The following is an 18,456-nucleotide window of genomic DNA, read 5'->3' as shown; positions in this document are numbered from 1 at the left end:
TTAAGGTTTGCATTTTGTCTTTTTCCTGCAAGCATATAGTTTTCTCTTGTCTTCTAAGTCAGTCATTTTAAGTTTATGTGATTTCCACTTTCCAAAATTTAATTGACATCTCTCTTTTTTCTGTTTCATTTCCCCCATTCTTTTTGTTCTTTGCATTTCTAACTTTAAAAAATCCTTTCAATGTAATTTTAAGATGTTTGCAGCAGGGAGAAGAAATGAATGATGTTCTTTTTTTTTTTTTTTTTTTTTTTACTGTGAAATATAACAAATACATTGAAAAGTGTAAAAAAAATTCACTGATTTTCACAAAATAACCATCCACATTAAGAAACAGAACATTGCCAATCCACCAGAATCCTCCTTCATGCTTGAAAACATTCTTGCTGTAAGAATCTTCATCTCATCACAATAAGTGTAATTTCAATGCACCTTAAATATTCTGAACCTTATTCTTTGGTCTCCTGAGTGTGTCACTTAATAAGTAATCCAAATCAATCCACTTTCTCTATATTTTCTGCTGTCCGTATTTATGGAAAAATATTAAATGTTGATGTGGAGCAACATATACTAGAATTCACTAAGTAAGCTTTACCTTAGCTAGCAAGTATAATGTTTTGTTAAGAGATAATTGTGTGTAGGTACAACCTGACTTTATCTAAAAGAAACTTTATCTAACTTAGAAAATTGTTCCTCCCTTGAGATATTCATTCTGTAAGATGAATATGATTTTTTTTGAGATTTTAGAAGGTACTGGGGAACACTGAAGTTAGACTGTGGCATGGAGCTAGTATAAAGTAAGTTGAAAAGTAATATTTCTTGGTAATATCATTTATTTTCCAGTTACTAAAAGCCCAACACTCTTCCTATACAAAAGCCATAGTTTTCTGTGAACCAGAAAAACTATAAATTTTACCAGCTGGTTTTAACTGAGGAGAAATATCAAGAAATTCCTCCTGTGGGCTCTATAATAAATGCTGAGATAGTAGATTGACACATGAAATAGAAAAAGTGTAGTTATTCATGCTTTTTTCCCCTCTCAAACATGTCCTAATGATTTGTTATTCTACTCTGTTTATAAATACCCACGAAGTAGAGTCTCACTAAGGGAGAGGCCTGCTGTTTTTTCTTACATAAAGTGTCAACTGAGTTGAATATTTTTGGGCACGTTAATTTTGTTTGGCATTTAAGCAGAAATGCAATAATGATTTAGCATATGAAAGGTATATTGGTTATCAAATTTTGTCTACACATAGTTTCTTTTTTTCTCCTTCAGGAAATATATTGAAATTGATATTCTTTTTAGAATTTTACTTTCTATCTGTAATCTGTAATTTTACTCTCTATCTGTAATCTGTAAAAAAGAAACAACAGTCAATCTTCCTTTTCATGTGTAACAATGGGAAATTTGTGCAACCCATGAGGCATCATTCTTCTGCATGAGAGACAGGATGCTGGATGTAGTCTCCAAAACCTTCTAGCTCCAGTACTTGCCATGTCTTATTCAAACTCCAGCAGTTCTGTGTTGCTTTTTTCCTATTTTAGAGTTTTAGTTATGGAACTGGAACACCCCAAACCTAATTTCAGGGAAAACAATTTGTATACACACTATACTAGAGATTTTTAAACCTGGCTGACCGTTAGAATCTCCTGGGAGAGTTTGTTGAATAGATTCCTAGGTTCTGCTCCCAGAAAACCTGACCTTTTCCAGCCATTTTGGATAAAGCATTTGGTTTCTGCTTCTGTAATAGTGTGGAGAAAGGGACTTTTCACTGTATCTTCCCAAATTCTGAAATTTGAATATCATTTTCATCACATTGCTTCTCTGTTCTGTTTCAAAGAGTAGTGATTTTTAAGCACTAGCATTCTTTCAAGGAAGGAACAGGTATAGATACTTCGGGTGTGTGAAGCTCAATGAGAGTGCAGGCTGGCAAGTGGAGGCCATTGGAGTCTTTGGATATTAGATCTCTTAGCAGCCACTGGGCAGTTAAGATAATTGGATAAGAAATTCAGAAAGAGGGCAAAGGGCATCTAAGCAGAAGCCGTTACGCCTTTCTAACTCTTTTCTTGCTAAGCACAGACATATGTGTGTATTCACTCATCCCTCACCGCAGCCAGCTGCTTGAAAGGTTCTGCCCAAACAGCTGGAGGCAACTCCAACCATCCATCAGTATGGCAGCTCAGTATTCTCCCCAGAGCTGCTCTGTGGGACTTAGGTTAACTTGAAGTCCGTGGATTAATTCATGGGTTAATTAATGACCAACGAAACATTTGAAAATACGGGACTGAGGAAAGCACACCTGGAATGAGCATCAGGAGACAAAAGTTGCAGCTTTAGTTCTGTCATTTATTAGTAAAGTGACTTCCTTAATGTCTCTGCATTTTAGGGTTTTTTTCTGTTTACTTAAGGAAGGCTGTACTAGATAATTTCTTGGATCCCATTTAGTTTTCAATCTATTAGTCTGAGAAGGCTGAGGCTGAGGCAAGGAGGTGGTTTCTGATTAAGTTATTTTTTTGTTTTGTTTTTTTGAGACGGAGTCTCGCTCTGTCGCCCAGGCTGAAGTGCAGTGGCCGGATCTCAGCTCACTGCAAGCTCCGCCTCCCGGGTTTACGCCATTCTCCTGCCTCAGCCTCCCGAGTAGCTGGGACTACAGGCGCCCACCATCTCGCCTGGCTAATTTTTTAGTAGAGACGGGGTTTCACCGTGTTAGCCAGGATGGTCTCGATCTCCTGACCTCGTGATCCGCCCGTCTCGGCCTCCCGAAGTGCTGGGATTACAGGCTTGAGCCACGGTGCCCGACCTCTGATTAAGTTCTATTGCCTGCTATTGTCAAGTATCTGTTGACCAACGCCCCCCCCCCACCCTTTTTTTTTTTGAGACGGAGTCTTGCTCTCTCGCCAGGCTGGAGTGCAGTGGCACCATCTCGGCTCACTGCAACCTCCGCCTTCCGGGTTCAAGCAATTCCCCTGCCTCAGCCTCCCAACCAAATCCTTTGATGAGGTTATTTCTCTTTGGAAGAAATCGATGTTTTTGATGAGGTTGGCAACATTGTTTCTACTAAGTATTGACACACCTTCTTTTTTTCACGCACTATAGATTAGTCCTTTTTACGTTGCAAAGCCTAAAACTAAGAGACTATGATTTGGAAATGGGACGTGAGTTGCAAACTAATCACTGAATTCCTACCTGTTTGTATAAGGGTTGAAAATTCTCTTGAAGGATTGAGCAATTTCCTGATAAAATCTCAAGATAATTTGTTTTAGTCTGTTTTTTTAGTATTCTGAGGGGATTCATAATATGTTACATTTATATTCAGGAATAACTAATAGTGCAGACTTAATCTGCTCTAAACAAACTGATCTTCCACTCAAAATGTGTCCAATTTTCCGTGTTCCCTACTATTTAAAGAGGCATATATTTGTAGTTAGCTATAATTTTTCTTTTTCTTGCATCCTCCACATTCTAAGAGATGGCCAGTTTTACTTGTTTCTACCTCTGAAATGTTGTTCATCAAACTACTGCCACTGACTCATTACTCCTTGCTTACCCTTGCAACAGCCTTCACCCTATTTTCAATCCTTATTGGCACCAATTTGTCCTTTACTGTCACTTTTCAACATACCATTCTGACTGTGTCCCGCCCTTGCTTAAAAACCATTAATGACTTGGCATCATTTATAGAATGAAGCCCAATTTTTCCAGAGGGACTTAAATTTTTCTTGTTTGGACATGCCAGGTATTCATACATTTTATCTGATTCCTCTATTCTGTCGTTCCTGCAACCTGGAGTGTTGTCTCTTCATTTCTACTTCTGTCTGGCAAAGTTCTACTCATCCTTCAACGTCAGGCCAAAAGTGTTCTCTGTCATGAATTCTTACCTAATTATTTTACATCCACATAAATGCTCCTTCATCTGAACTCTTATCACCAATCTTATTACTTTAATGTTATAAAACTCTGTATTTTTTTCATTTCTATATTTCCTCCAACATTAAGGGTTCTAATAAGCTTTAGGTAATCTTCAACCACTGAAATTGATGCAAATTTTACATGTATTTGTGCATTTCTGGTAAGAGTAGCTATATCGTTTATCAAATTTTCAAAATATTCGATAACCACAAATGGCTGATAACAATACTACATACTATATTATAAACTCTGAAAAAAAGTATTTTGTCAATGGAAATTTTAGTATAATGCGTTTAACACAGGTAATAAATAATTCCTCAATAAATAATCAACTGAATACAAAAATTTGAATATTACATTTAAAAACAGTTTAATTGGAGAATTGTCTAAGTTCGTGTTCAGAATCATGCATTGGATTGTTGTTAAAACTTGTTAATGTTTCTGAATATATAGGATAAGAAGGTTTGATGTATTTTATGAGAACTTTTTATTTGGCTAAGATACTGTGGGGTTCAAACTTCAATTGGGATTTATCTGGTATATTGGGATATAATTAGAAACCTCTTCAGGTCTCTTGAATTATTCTTATGGTGCCTGAATTAGGAGATAGCCTGTGTTACACTTCAAGTGGGAACCTGAGCTCTGAAGCAGATTCAAATATCTTCCAGTGTCTGTGATCTGGTTTGGCCTGAAACTAGTCTTGGCCCTCTACCTTCCCCTTGCATTCATTGAATCACATCCTGTTAATTTACATTTCAACACACTATTTGTTTCTCACAGACAAAACTTGAGGAGGCATCCTCACTAGATTCAAGTACCCTCACCAAGCACCCTCACCCACTGCAGCAACTTCTCCTATACTTCTCTCCACCTCACTTCCCAGTGGAGTTTAGGGGATAACCAGGCCTGATGAAGCAAGACATGGCTGGTAGTTTACCTGTTGATTGGTTTGCTTTTTCTTGTCTTTGAAATTAGGGGGTGGGAATTATTTGCATATTTAGGGAGGGTTTGCCAAGGACAATAGAGCATGATTACAGATGAGGGAGAAAGTGCTGGCAGCCTGAGAGAGGGGTTCCACATACTCTCACTTGTAGTTTCTATAAATACAGAAGGCTGTCTCTGGTATTCAGTGAGCATAATTGATTACAGAGAAAATAACCGTTGAAACATGCTTTCTACTTTGTAGAATATTCCTTAATTTGCAATATTTACTTATATTGCAAAATTTACTAGAGTAAATCTAAGGGTTTATAGTATGTTTAGAAATAAAATGCATGTACTCAAGAGGAGGATTTTGAGATTTGTAGTTGTATACATGTATACACACAAACACACAGACAATCTCATTTAATCTTGACAATAATTCTATGAAGTAGGTAGGGACAATACTATTAGTCCCATTTGTTTTTTTTTAAAGGAAATGGAAGCTCAGCAGAACAAAATAACTCAACCAAGAAATCAGAACTAAAATTGAAATCCCTAGTCCTGTGCCCTTTCAGTTACATTATACAATAGTAATAACAGTTTTCGACTCAGTCCGTAGTAGTCTGTAACCTGTTGGTAATTTTGGGGGGAGAACAATCTCTTCTACAAAATGAATAGCACAGGCATTTTACACTCTGGGATCAGAAATGCTTGCATGTCCTTTGACAATATGCATACTATTCGATAATATGCATAAATATTATTACCATAAAGTATTTCAATTTAGCAATAATAAAGAAATAAAATGCATGTACCTCTACACTAAAAGTTATTATTTTGAGTGAAACAGGGAAGCATCAAGAACTTACTGGCTAGAGGTGCTTTGTATAGAAGGTTTGGGGGTATTTTTCAAATCTTCTGAGGTAATTCTACAGTGCAGCTAGTGCTAAGAACCAGTGGTAGGAAAGGCAAGGTTGGAAGAAACCAGGGCAGGATGCCAAGGGCCTGGACCATGGCAGTGGCAGAGGAAATGGAGAGGCATTTATAATAAATATTTAAAAAGGAAAGGTGATTGAGTTTAAGGAAAAAAGCAGAGGGAAAAGTTGATGTTAACTCTATAATTTCCAATCTGCTAACAGAAGTGGCTAATCTTGTCAGTAAGCTGGTTTGATGGAATGGGAGCAGGATAGAAAGACATGAATAGACCTGATTTTGGACCTAAGATAGTAGTAGAGATAGAGTTAGCAATATAAGGATAGAGTTTTCCCTGTCTGAGTGATTTGTTCTAAGCCTTCTTTTGTTAGAACCACAGTTATGGTAACATTTTTAAAGATTAATAATTGATGGATTTTTTTGGTAAATATTCACTTAGCTCTATCAAATACTCTAAATTGGGTAAGTTAGCAAATACTATCCTATTACTCCTCCCTATGATGGATTTAAATTCAGTAGAGCTGAGGGGAATGGAAGCAACTAGAGTGGTTTCTTGCCTAGCACAGGGCACCTGTTCATGTTGCCCTGTGTGGTCATGTTGCCTTAAGTGTGGTCAGATTTTTGGACCATAATCATATTGGCCTTCTTGTGTAGGTAGCATGGAGACCATTTTTAGGTATAATGGCCTCATAATGGGACTTCTATTGTTTCTGTTTTTTATGGGGGCCCAGGGTTAAATTCAGGCTTGGTGGGACCCTATGTGTATATTTTGTGGCTACAGACAAAACAGTATAAGGCGTTTCCTTTTGTTCAGTTTCCAGGGTATTTCTGGGAAGTCAGACCACGAAGTATGCCCCAGGAAATTGTTTCTTTGTGGCCAAGACCAGTGTTTACACATTCTCATTGAGGGAATCTTTAATAAGCCATTCCATTTGCACACACATTGCCCAAAGAAAGTATTTTTACCCTCCTTTTATAAAACCTTGGCATTATAAGAATGTATTAAAACAGCAGCTCCATTGTGAGAGGTTATCCAGAACTGAAGGTTTGAGGCTCTTTTTTAAGAATGCTGCACATGTAAGCATCTAAGATGACTTAATCCTGTAGATTTCATGTCTTTCCCTCATTGGAAGGATGGCCCCTTTTTATCTTTGGAGGAAAAAAGTAACACAATGTTTTAAAACTTCTTAGTGTTTTTGTTGGATCTCAAAATAATTTACGAAGAAAGTACAGGAAGAAAATTTTGCTTAATTTTACCAATGAGGAAGCCATATCCTTAACCTGGAAAAGTTAAAAAAAAAAAAAAAAAAATTCTCAAGGCTCCATAGCTCCGCCCAGCTAAAAGCAGTATCTTGGAGAAGGAACTCTGGTTACTTTAACTTTTTAATGTAAGGAATTGTAAAATACTAGAGTTTGAAGAGGTTTAACACAGTTTTGAAAAGGTCTAATGACAGTTCAGTAGATCTGGAATGGCTGTGAGAGATAAGGCAGAAAACATTTAACTCCCTCTGTGTTTGAATCAGGAATATGACATTATTCACTCAAGGGAGAGGCCTTGAATGGCCTGGCTTCAGTGACTTTCTTTTTTTTCTTTTTGACTCTACTGATTGTTTTACAATTCAGCTTTTTTTTTTTTTTCATATTTTTCTTCTGTATACTATTTTATGGCCCTCTGCAACATTTACTTCACTTGCTAGCTTCTAAATATATCGTTGTTAACCATAGGATGATAGGAGGCGGGTCAAGATGAGATAGACACTCCAAACTTTTTGATTGGATGTTGTTGGATGGCAGGAGAGTGTCACATTGGAAGAAGAGTGGAGAAGATATTATGATATTAGGCTAATATTTATCAATATAATGTTGGGAAAATTTCCTCTTCTAAGTCAGTCTTGGACTGGGACATTTACTCTCCTCCCTGGTGGAGTGGGAACTACATGGTCCATAAAATCTTCTAATTCTCTCCTTCTTTGAAGTACTTGAGACTTGAAAATATCTACTGGGGAGAATGGGTCCTATTATGAGTAACACAAATGATTATATATTTATCATCACAATTAATGATATTTCTGCTTTCTCCTTGTTCTATTTTCTGTTGTTGTCAAACAGACTTGTAAGAATTCAATGATGACTCTGACTTAGGGTCTATGTAATATTCTTCCTTGTTCACTGGCTTCTGCAATGAGAAAGGCAGGAGAATGTGAATTGTATATTAAGTTGTTTGCCTGGGACCTGAGGTCTGGCTATGTGATTTACATCCCCAACTCATATTTCCAGATTTCCTGATAGATATGAACTGTTTTTCAATATGCATCTTCTTCACTATACAGTAAAATTAAAGATTAACAAGTTCCCTTCCCCACCTAGTTTGATGTAATCAGACATCACACTAGTATACTGGAGAAAAATGGAGATTTCTATTCTTCTAATTATCTATTACTAAAAATTCTCTTCCTGTGCTGTTCTGTGCTGTGAGAATACACGGGGCCGGGCGCGGTGGCTCAAGCCTGTAATCCCAGCACTTTGGGAGGCCGAGACGGGTGGATCACGAGGTCAGGAGATCAAGACCATCCTGGCTAACCCGGTGAAACCCCGTCTCTACTAAAAATACAAAAAACTAGCCGGGCGAGGTGGTGGGCGCCTGTAGTCCCAGCTACTCCGGAGGCTGAGGCAGGAGAATGGCATGAACCCGAGAGGCGGAGCTTGCAGTGAGCTGAGATCCGGCCACTGCACTCCAGCCCGGGTGACAGAGCAAGACTCCGTCTCAAAAAAAAAAAAAAAAAAAAAAAAAAAGAGAATACACGGTCTGCCAACTGTCTCTTGATTTTGATTCATTCTCAGATCTCTGTCCTTTCTACTTTCTTTCTTGTCTTCCTTAATTATTAATTGAGCACATACTGTGGCACAGCAATCTAAGATGTTTTGAGCACACAACCAGAAACATATATATTTTGTTTGCATTATAGACAAATAGAGGTTAAAAAGGTAAAGATAAAACTAAATAGAAATAGAAGTTTCAGTAACTTCTTTTACATATAAACAACTCAAAGCATAAGAGTAATGGAGTGCAAGGAATAGTCTTTTGTCTCACTCAGTTTTAAAAACAGCCCGGGTTATGTTGCTACTATAACTAATGAAAATATTACCCATGGTTGGTCCCCCAACTTACTGATATAATTTCCATCAAGGCTCATGGCAGTTTTATGTATGCACTTATAAGGGGAGATTCTTAAATACTACTACTGTTCTATATCTAAGGGGCTAAAGTACTTTCAGGGAAGACTTTTTAATCTTCTTGTGTTTGAAAAACACAAAATGAGGTGATGACTGGCAAATGAGAGCAAGCCTGTTTAATATTAAGATTATGACGTAAATTGACAAAAGCCCCAGCATTCCAAGTCCTAGTTGCTAGGCACCTTCTCCTTGCTCCCATCTGAGTATAATGATGTATTGTCAGCCTTAGCTGAGGTACAAAAGGGTTATTAGACTTTTGAGTCCATCTGCTACCCATGCAAAGGAAATAGTCAAACTAACACTGCCTGCTCTTTTCCTTGGTTTCTTGCCACCTTAATTATAGTTCATCTGAGCTATGTGTGTACTTGCTGCCTTGAGTAGAACATTTTCCAGGACTGTAAAAAAGCAGAGTGAAAGCTCAGGTAAGGGAATTGAAGCAGAATTTGCAGTTAGAGCTTGGGGGAGGGGGTCATCTGGTGACTTACCCAAGCAATCAGACCAACAGCACGGGCTACCCACAGTTCATGTGGCTTCCATGGCAATTATTGCCAAACTATTTTCATGGAACTTTTCAATTCAAACTTGGTCCTAATTTTTGTTTTTAAATATTTGTGAGTGTGTGTATATGTGCGTTTTGTTGAGATTGCTACATCAGGGTGTTTTTTTTTTTTTTTGAATGATAGAAAATGTCTTTCATTTTTATTTACCTATCCTGTTTTAGATCAGTGGTCAGCCCTGTTTTCAGCTGGGATAAACCTTGTGGAAGATCTCTTCATGCACAAAGTGACACAGGTATATCATTCATCTGGGTCTGTGGCCTAGAAAAGACAGACTGTGAGTTTTGTGCAGCTCCCTGTGAGTTAGTTAACTTCATCTATTTCTTTACAGTCAATTTGAAACTCATTAAGGTTACTATACCACAACAATTGCTGCTCTAAGAATATGCCAAATGCCTTCAGAAAAGGTAACAAAATGTAAATTCTGAAACTCCAAGGAAGTCTTTCTTTCTCCAACTCTTTATAAATGCTTTCAATATGTGTCCAGAGTGGCTTTTTCTTACTCTTACTCTGTGCAACCAGGACTATTTAGACAACCTTTGGTTTAAAACACAACTTTCTTGCTGCGTTAACTGATATACCCCCCCACCCTATACAGTTTCAAATATATTCTTTCCTTTTGGGTCTGATTTTGTGTTTTGCAAATCTGTGAGCACAAAGGAACACATTTTGGTTTCTTTAAATAGCATGGAGTTAAGAAATGTGAACAAGCCATTTGCAATGAATGTAAGTGAGAATACATTCTGCTTAGTGTTGGTGGGTCTGACTTTCATTATTTCTACAGCTAAAAAATTTTTATTAGTATATTTCTTATTCATTTTAAGAAGCTTTTTTTCTGAAAAAATTAAAAAATTGAATTTGAAATACAAATTTGTGCATATCAATTGGATTTCTTATAACAGTCAACAGTAGATCATGACCCTGGTCTGCATTTGGTTTCCAAGAGTGTTGGTTTATGTGCTAGCAAGGATTAAAATGGCACATCGGGGATACATTAGTAGTTCCCCAAACTGTCAAATCGTAAGAATTACCTAGGCCTCATTCTCTAGAGATCCAGATTGGGGAAGGAGTAAAGCTGTGAATTTATGCTTTGATTTACTCAGTTGATTTCCGAGGAGCAGGCCAATTTGGGAACTACTAAAGAGACCGTAAGATTTTGTTCCCCCTCTGTCGTTCTAAAATTTCATGACTATTCTCTGTCACATTTCTAGAAATTTAGAGCTAGAAAGTCTCTTAGATCACATTTAAACTAAACCCCTCATTAAAAATAAAACATTTTTAAACTAAGCCCCTCATTAAAAATAAAACAGTTTTAGAATTTTAGAAAGTGCTAAAAATGAAAAATGGATATAAAAAAGAAAAAAGAAGAAAAAAATCTTTACTTCCTATTTTCACCACCTACACATAACTATACTTATGCTTTGGTAATTTTCCTTCCTTACTCTTAAAAATATATATCTTAAAAATGGTAGCACACTACATATATGTAAAAATACATATGTATGTTTATAACCTATATTCACTTAATATATGGATAACATTTTCCATATCATTAGAAATTCTGTAAGGTTACTGAGTTAATGGTTCAGCTTCAACACAATTATCTTAATGATTTTCTTACTGTTGGTAACTTAGGTTATTTTCCTTTTAGTTCCTCCTATAAGAGATGCTGAATTAATAGCCTGATTGAAAATTGTTTGTGTACATCCTTGATTATTTCCTTCCTTTCTCAGAAGTTTAATTTCTGGAAATATAGCATGATGGCTGCGAGCATGGACTCTGAACCATACAGCTTGAATTTGTATGTAGGTTTTACCAATTATTAGTTGTGTGAATTTAAGCAAGGTTTAGTGCCTTGGTTTCCTCATGTGTAAAATTGGGTTAGATATTGTACCTATGTCATAGGATTGTTGTGAAGATTAAATAAGCTAATATACAAAAAGCACTTAGAACGATGTATAGGGCAGAGTAGAAGTTAAATGTTGGCTATTATTATTCCGGCACTAAAGCAGTGTATATTTGAGGCTTTTTGAGAGTTATTGTGAATTTTCCCTCCAGAAAGGCTGTAGCATTAATATTCCCATCAGAAAGTTTAGAGTCCACTTTCTTACATCTTTACCAACACTGCCAACTTTTTTTCATTTCTAGATGAAGAAAATGAAGTACAACAAAATCAAGTTCTTCGGCACAGGCCTCCAGGCACTAAGAGATTTGGGACTAGCATACAGATCCACCACTCCACAAACTTACCTTTATCACAGTTACATATTAAGAATTTTATATTTGTACATCTTAACGCACCTTGTTTTGTAGGGCTGATTGGAGTTAAGACTTTTTTTGCCCTCTGGCGACATTGTAACTGTGAAAGCAATGGACGAATAAAGGAGTCATTATTCTCCAGTGTGCTATGTGGTTGATTGTAACTTATACATTTTCATTCTCAGAAACAGAAATTGGCATTTGTAAATATTTATAGGAAAAAACTCCCTGAAAATGCATAATATTCACCTAAACTTTATTGTTCTCTGAAAATGAGATAAAAATGGTTCTTATCAGTGGGTCACTAGAGGGCACTGTGACTCTTCAAGTTCTCAGGTTGCACTGTTTGAAAAGTTCTCCAAAAGGTATTTTTTATTTCAGTGAGATTTTCTCTGGCATCCAGAAAAGTATAGTCAAATATGAAGAGTTTGAGGGGTGCATAGAACCTGATTGTATGTGAGCTGATCAGGAGGTTACACTTTTTGGTTACAGGAAAATCCAAGTCATAGGAGTTGTTAAAATGTGAAAATGGTATATTTTGATCTACCTTTTCAGCTCCAGACAGTATTCTGAGCTAGCAACTTCTCATTGTTTTTCCACTTTGGAATATTTTATTTTACAGATACAGTTGTATCTGTAAGGATGACTTAACACATGACATTGATATTTATGAAATATACATTCACATTATAGTGATTTTAAAGCACTGTTAACCATTATATAATAGATTCTTCTCCCTCAAAGTGACCTGGGCCTTTAGCAGGTACTTTAGAATGTACCTGAAATAGCTTCAATAACATACTTATTTTTACTCTGTTAAATATTGTGCTAAAAAGAAAAGTATTCTTGCGCCCATGATGATATTTTCCACTTGACTGCTAAGCCTGGGTTCAAGTTAGCAAAACTGGTTAACAGCATTGTTTTCCCTTTCAAAATAACTTCCTGAAGGACTTACATACTGAGTAGTGTATCAAGTAGCATCTTTAAGAGTAATTTAAACTATGATTTCAATTTACACAACATAAAAACCCAAGAACATTTGAGGTGGTAGTTGCTGGTTTTAATTTGTTAAATTGGCAAATGATTTACCAAATTTTCTCTTTTATATATTTGCTATTTGTAGTAGATTGTTGAGGAAAGATATCCACGAATCATTAAGTTTGAGTTTGTTCTAGCCTTATTAAGTGGAGTTGGTTTAATTGAGGAGGTGTCTTATAAAGTTTTTAACAACTCAATGCTGGGTTCTTCCCTTAAAAGAAAAGATAAGATAAAAAGACTTTTGATTTCTCCTCCTCCTCCTCTCTGGAAGTCAATCTATAAAAATCACTGTAGTCCCAGTTACATGGGAGGCTGAGGCGAGAGTGTCGGGAGGAACTTGAACCCAGAAATTTGAGTCCAGCTTGGGCAACATAGGGAGAACCCCTCTCTTAAAAAACAATCAGCAAATCAGTCATCCAGGTGAATTGATTTTCTTACTGACTAACCAAACTCATCTTCCACAACGGTTCACCTGCTCTGTTCCCTCTTTCCCTGAATTGAGAGTTTATGTTGGCTAGATTATTTAATTCCTCCCTTCCTTCTTTCTCTCAATAATTAGTCTAACAGGCCGTAGGGCTCTATGTCTCCAACTGTGTGTACATTTACTACTTTTATTTCTAGAGTGACATTTTCTAAAAATATCCACACCTTGCAATATAGCATCTTACTGTACATATGTTGGGTTCAAGTCACGTTTCTGTATCTGAAAGATTCTTTCCTTTCACTGTAAGGTAGAAGATTTTTAGCAGTGGTGGCAAGTCATCCCCTCTTTATCAGGATTACAGTATGGTTGATAGAAAGTGAAATAAGGACAAGGGTGGGTGTGCTCTGTGTCTCCTGGACTGAGTTAGCACTGAAATTGCCTCTGGTATTAGTGGCCTGTTTGCCTCTTAATGGTCCCATTCAGATGTGGGGCTCACTACTTTAAATATCAATTCTTTTCCTACTTTGGCACTGAGATCAAATCTGCTTCTGCCCCCTTTCTGCAACATGGTAATAATAGCTAATATTGTTATGAATACGTATGCAGGCTAAGCACTTCCTATACATTATTGGATGCATACAGGTCTTCATCATACACTATTGACCTAAGAAGGACTAGCAACGTGTTCTTTGAAAATCCAAAATGGAACATACTTCCAGAAAAGTTATCTTGTAGGCAGTAACTGAGAATCACTTAGATGTCAGTGACTTTCAGAATGACTCCAGGTCTTCCTTCACTACACTTAAAAAATAGCATTTTGGGGTTGGGATTATGGAAGTAGAATATATGTGATGGGGTCTCTTAAAATATTAAACACCTGTTTTTTCAAACCCTCAGAAATTAGTTTCCTTGCAGCCAATCCACCATTATGATTCCTGAGAAGGAAACACTGCCTAGGGAGGAGGAAAAATGGTTGTAAGGAAGCCTAGGTAAGACCAAGTAAGCAAAGCGAATGATCAGACAAGCTTGTTTAAGCTTCTCCCACAGAGGCAAACCTCGGCAGGTGGCATAGGTGATAAAAAAGTGGAGGGATTTTGGACCACATTACAGGGGAAAACCTGACGTCGAGGAGGGGAAGCAAGAAGCCTCGTTAATGGGCTTGGAAGGAATTTACACCTGTGCGGGATTTACGTGCGGCAGCTCAGGCACTGGAAAGACAGTGCTGCGCAGGCTCACTGATCACGTGGGACACCTCCAGTGAGGAGCGGACCTCCGCGCTGCCAAGGCACATTGCAGAGCCCATGCGGCGCAGAGCTGACACTGCGCAGGTCCGAGGTAGGGGAGTAGCTGCGGGTTCACGGGGTGTGGGGGAGCCTGGGAATGGTAGGGTTCAGTTTGGGACTGGCAATCCACTGCATAAAGGACGTCCTAGAAGTCTCCTGTTGCACGTCGGGGGACCCTGCTGGGGCCCAAAAGCCAGGTGAGCCCAGCACGACAGTGGTGGATTCCCGGGCACGGAGATCAAGGCCGGAGATGGCGGCCGAGAGTGCTGTCTAGGAGGCCCAAGAGTGGGGTATGTCGCCTGCTGATCCTCTCGAAGAATTGGCCAGTACCGCAAAGTGCCCACGATTACCCAGAAGTTACTCTAACCTGGGTCTGTGTGTGTTACATCAGGAAAAACAGGAGTGACCTTAATTGACAGGTTTACTTTTCTTCCTAACTCCGCTGAGCGTGGGCATAGAAAGCCACATTATATCAGTTATAGCTAAGAAAGGAGCCACATTTTCACGAAACACTTCAGTATAGTGTGTGCTTTTCAGTCTCACAAAGCACACTGTGTTTTTAAAAACACAGAAGAGTAGAATGAAAAAGTTAAGCTTAATCTGGGGCAAGGAACCGCAAGTCCTATTAATATTTGATGTATTTTCTTCCACAAAGTACACAGTTGTATTGCAAAATTGGGGTCATACGGTATGTACAATTTTTGGTCCCAATTATACTTTATGCTTTGTTTTGAAAAATTTCCCAATGCTTCAAATATTCGGTGGCTAAAACTTGACTGCACTCTTCACCTTCCTCCTTTCTTTTCTCAAATGTTTCTTCTGGCCTCTTTACTGCCGCAACTGTCTCCTTTATACCTCTCCTGGGTACATCAGGCTTCCTCTTTTTCAATCATGCTTGCATTTTGGGAAGGTTTTTTAGTAGTGCAGCCACCATTAAGTACTCAGAGACTCTGTTGCCTTGTATATATTCTGCTCCATCTGTGAATCAGTGCCTCATTCATAAATTGAGTTGGGATTAGGAAGCAATAGGCAGAGTGGCTTGTAATTCTACATATTGAGAATATTTTTGAGAACTAATTAATATGAGCAGCCTTACTGGAAAAAATTTCCAGAACCATGACAAACCGTGTTTTCTAATCTTGCAGCCAAGTCATAAATAAATGTTCTTGGTAGAAACAAGAGGGAGGGTGGTTTTGTTGGGGTTAACATATCATGATATTGAGAAATGTCCACAACTGTAAGAACATGCTCTGCTAAGAATCTGCCTTTCCCCACCTATATAGAGAAGGCAGCTCCTTTTACTAGTGAAAAGTTTATTCTTACTATGTTTCTGAAAAGTTTATTTTTTTTAATACTATGTCTTCAACGTGAGATGCACTTTACTCTCTAACTATGACTGGTGTCTCTGTCTATAGTCAGTGTTTTTAAATCTTGAGGTGAGTTTTACTAACATAGTTGTATTTTTGACCTTGACTTTAATCTAGATGAGGAAATGAGTCTAGAATGAATAAATGGCTAGTTTTAGTGGTAATTATTTAAGAAGAGTTCCAGCTAATTATTTCTATATTTAAGATTTGATTTGTTTATTTAAATAAGAGTCTATAAGAATATTTTGAAATTACTTCTAAAGAATGAAGCAGGCACTAAAAAGGGAAACATATTCCTCCCCTTCCCCCATCTCAAAGTATACCCTTCCTATAACAAATCCAGCAAAATTCAAATTTGTCAATTTGCCTGATATTGAAGGGAAATGATTTTGGGTTTGAAATTTTAGACAATGGTATTTGCTGGGAATATATGAAGATGGAAGGATAAATAACTAGGAGGAAAGGTTTATTTTAGAAATATTATTTTAAGCTCTGCCTATCTTTGCCTTTTTACTTTCCTGACAAAGGAGAGATGCTATTGTGAATTCTATTAGGTTCAGTTATAGTATGTAAAATTATTCTCAGACTGGGCCCTTACATAGCAAATTACATTCTGGAGGTCATCTTTGAGAGCCATATTCCAGGCATAGCTAAGGGAAATACAATTATTTTATAGCAATTAGGAATTTAGAGCCATGGTACCTAGGCTCAGAGCACTGAATAAAAAGAACTTGGAAGAGAATTAATTTAGCTTAGGCTGAGAAGACTCTTAGTATAAATAGCATCTGGCTATGCTCAATTTAAGTTTTATATATTAGGGAAAAAGCACATGTATTTTGCCTGAATTCAGTACTACACATGATTGCTTAAAGACTAGATATACTGCCATATCTATAAAATGGAATAAAATCAGCTTGGTCTCTGGGCTCTCTCGTACAAAGATAGGACCTTTATGATGGTAGCTAGGTTGTGAATAGAAATTGGAAAAAAGGAGAGGGTGCTCTATATGTATATAATATCACAGGATGAAGTGGAAAAAATAATTATGCAATATATTATAAATGTAAGGAACCATGTGTTAAGAAAACCCTAAGAATTGTAATAATGTGAGAAGGAAAGTTAAGATTAATGGTAACTTTTATCGTTAGAAAAACACATTTTTCTTCTATATCATTTGATACCTGCACATGCATTTAAAAAAAGGTGTTTGGAGGCCGGATGCTGTGGGTCAAGCCTGTAATCCTAGCACTTTGGGAGGCTGAGGTGGGCGGATTACCTGAGCTCAGGAGTTCGAGACCAGCCTGGGTAACATGGTGAAACCCCGTTATCTACTAAAATACAAAAAATAACCCAGCATGGTGGTGTGCACCTGTAATCCCAGCTACTCAGGAGGCTGAGACAGGAGAATCACTTGAAGTCGGAGGCAGAAGTTGTAGCGAGCCAAGATCACGTCACTGTACTCCAGGCTGGGTGACAGAGCGAGACTCTGTTTCCAAAAAAAAAAAAAAAAAAAAAAATGAAGTATTTGGATCTAGGTTACACAATCCACTGTTCTTTCCTACAGAAGAACAGTGTACAGCATCTTTGGAGATTTCCTCTCAGCTCCTAAGTGAAGAGAATTGTTCTTAAAAACTCTGTGGCCTGCGGGTGCCGTGGCTTGTGCTTGTAATCCCATCATTTTTGGAGGCTGAGGCTGGCGGATCACCTGAAGCTGGGAGTTCGAGACCAGTCTGACCAACATGGAGAAACTCCATCTCTACTAAAAGTACAAAATGTGCTGGTGTGGTGGTGCATGCCTGTAATCCCAGCTACCTGGGAGGCTAAGGGAGGAGAATCGCTTGAACCTGGGAGGCGGAGGTTGTGGTGAGCCGAGATTGCGCCATAGCACTCCAGCCTGGGCAACAAGAGTGACACTCCATCTCAAAAAAAACCAAAAAAACAAAAAACGTTGTGGCCTGGAGCTAGGCTTTAACTAGTACAATTTTTCTACATTATCCTTGCAAGTTTAATGCAAATTGAGAAGAAAAGGAAATAATAATGAGGCTTATTAAGTATCGTATACATTTTGCCAGAGGAAAAATAATGTAAATTATTATTATTATTATTATTTTGAGACTCGTTTTCTCTCTTTCTCGCTCTCTGTGGTGGACATTTACCTCATGTGTGGACTGAAAGTCTTTGTTCTACAGACCAAGGGGTATACAATATACAGCTATTTCTCTTTTATTATTCATTGGTATAACTGAAAAAAATTATATGTGAAAGAAGTCATATTTATGGAATATTGTGTTTGAAGATCATATGGTTATTAGAGATTAATAAATTAGCCATGAAAATAGGAAATGTCCTGAAGCCCTTGAAACTCTTATTTGGTATTCGCATTTGCATTAGCCAGTATCTCCCTTTCCAATTTTTAATAGGAGAAATACTACCCTCCTTTCCAAAGCCTTACCTATCGTATGTGTCTGTTATATTTAACCAAGTATCTGGGATATATACTCTCAGAATTTAATAAGGAAGTGTTTTCATA

The 18,456-nt window shown here is 37.5% G+C and overlaps 1 long non-coding RNA gene across 1 annotated transcript; it reads left to right on the top strand.

Moving 5' to 3' along the window:
• Positions 1 to 480: 480 nt before the first annotated feature.
• Positions 481 to 11,934, top strand: LOC117084799. The gene is made up of 4 exons (XR_004437671.1): positions 481 to 581; positions 9,720 to 9,790; positions 9,887 to 9,962; positions 11,704 to 11,934. It is a non-coding gene; the product is annotated as an uncharacterized LOC117084799 (long non-coding RNA).
• The last annotated feature ends 6,522 nt before the right edge of the window (positions 11,935 to 18,456 follow it).

The sequence above is a fragment of the Trachypithecus francoisi genome, unplaced genomic scaffold (genome assembly GCF_009764315.1).
Source record: "Trachypithecus francoisi isolate TF-2019V2 unplaced genomic scaffold, Tfra_2.0 Lachesis_group1, whole genome shotgun sequence".
In the NCBI taxonomy this organism is placed as follows: Eukaryota; Metazoa; Chordata; class Mammalia; order Primates; family Cercopithecidae; genus Trachypithecus; species Trachypithecus francoisi.
This window is presented reverse-complemented; position numbering and strand designations above follow the sequence as displayed.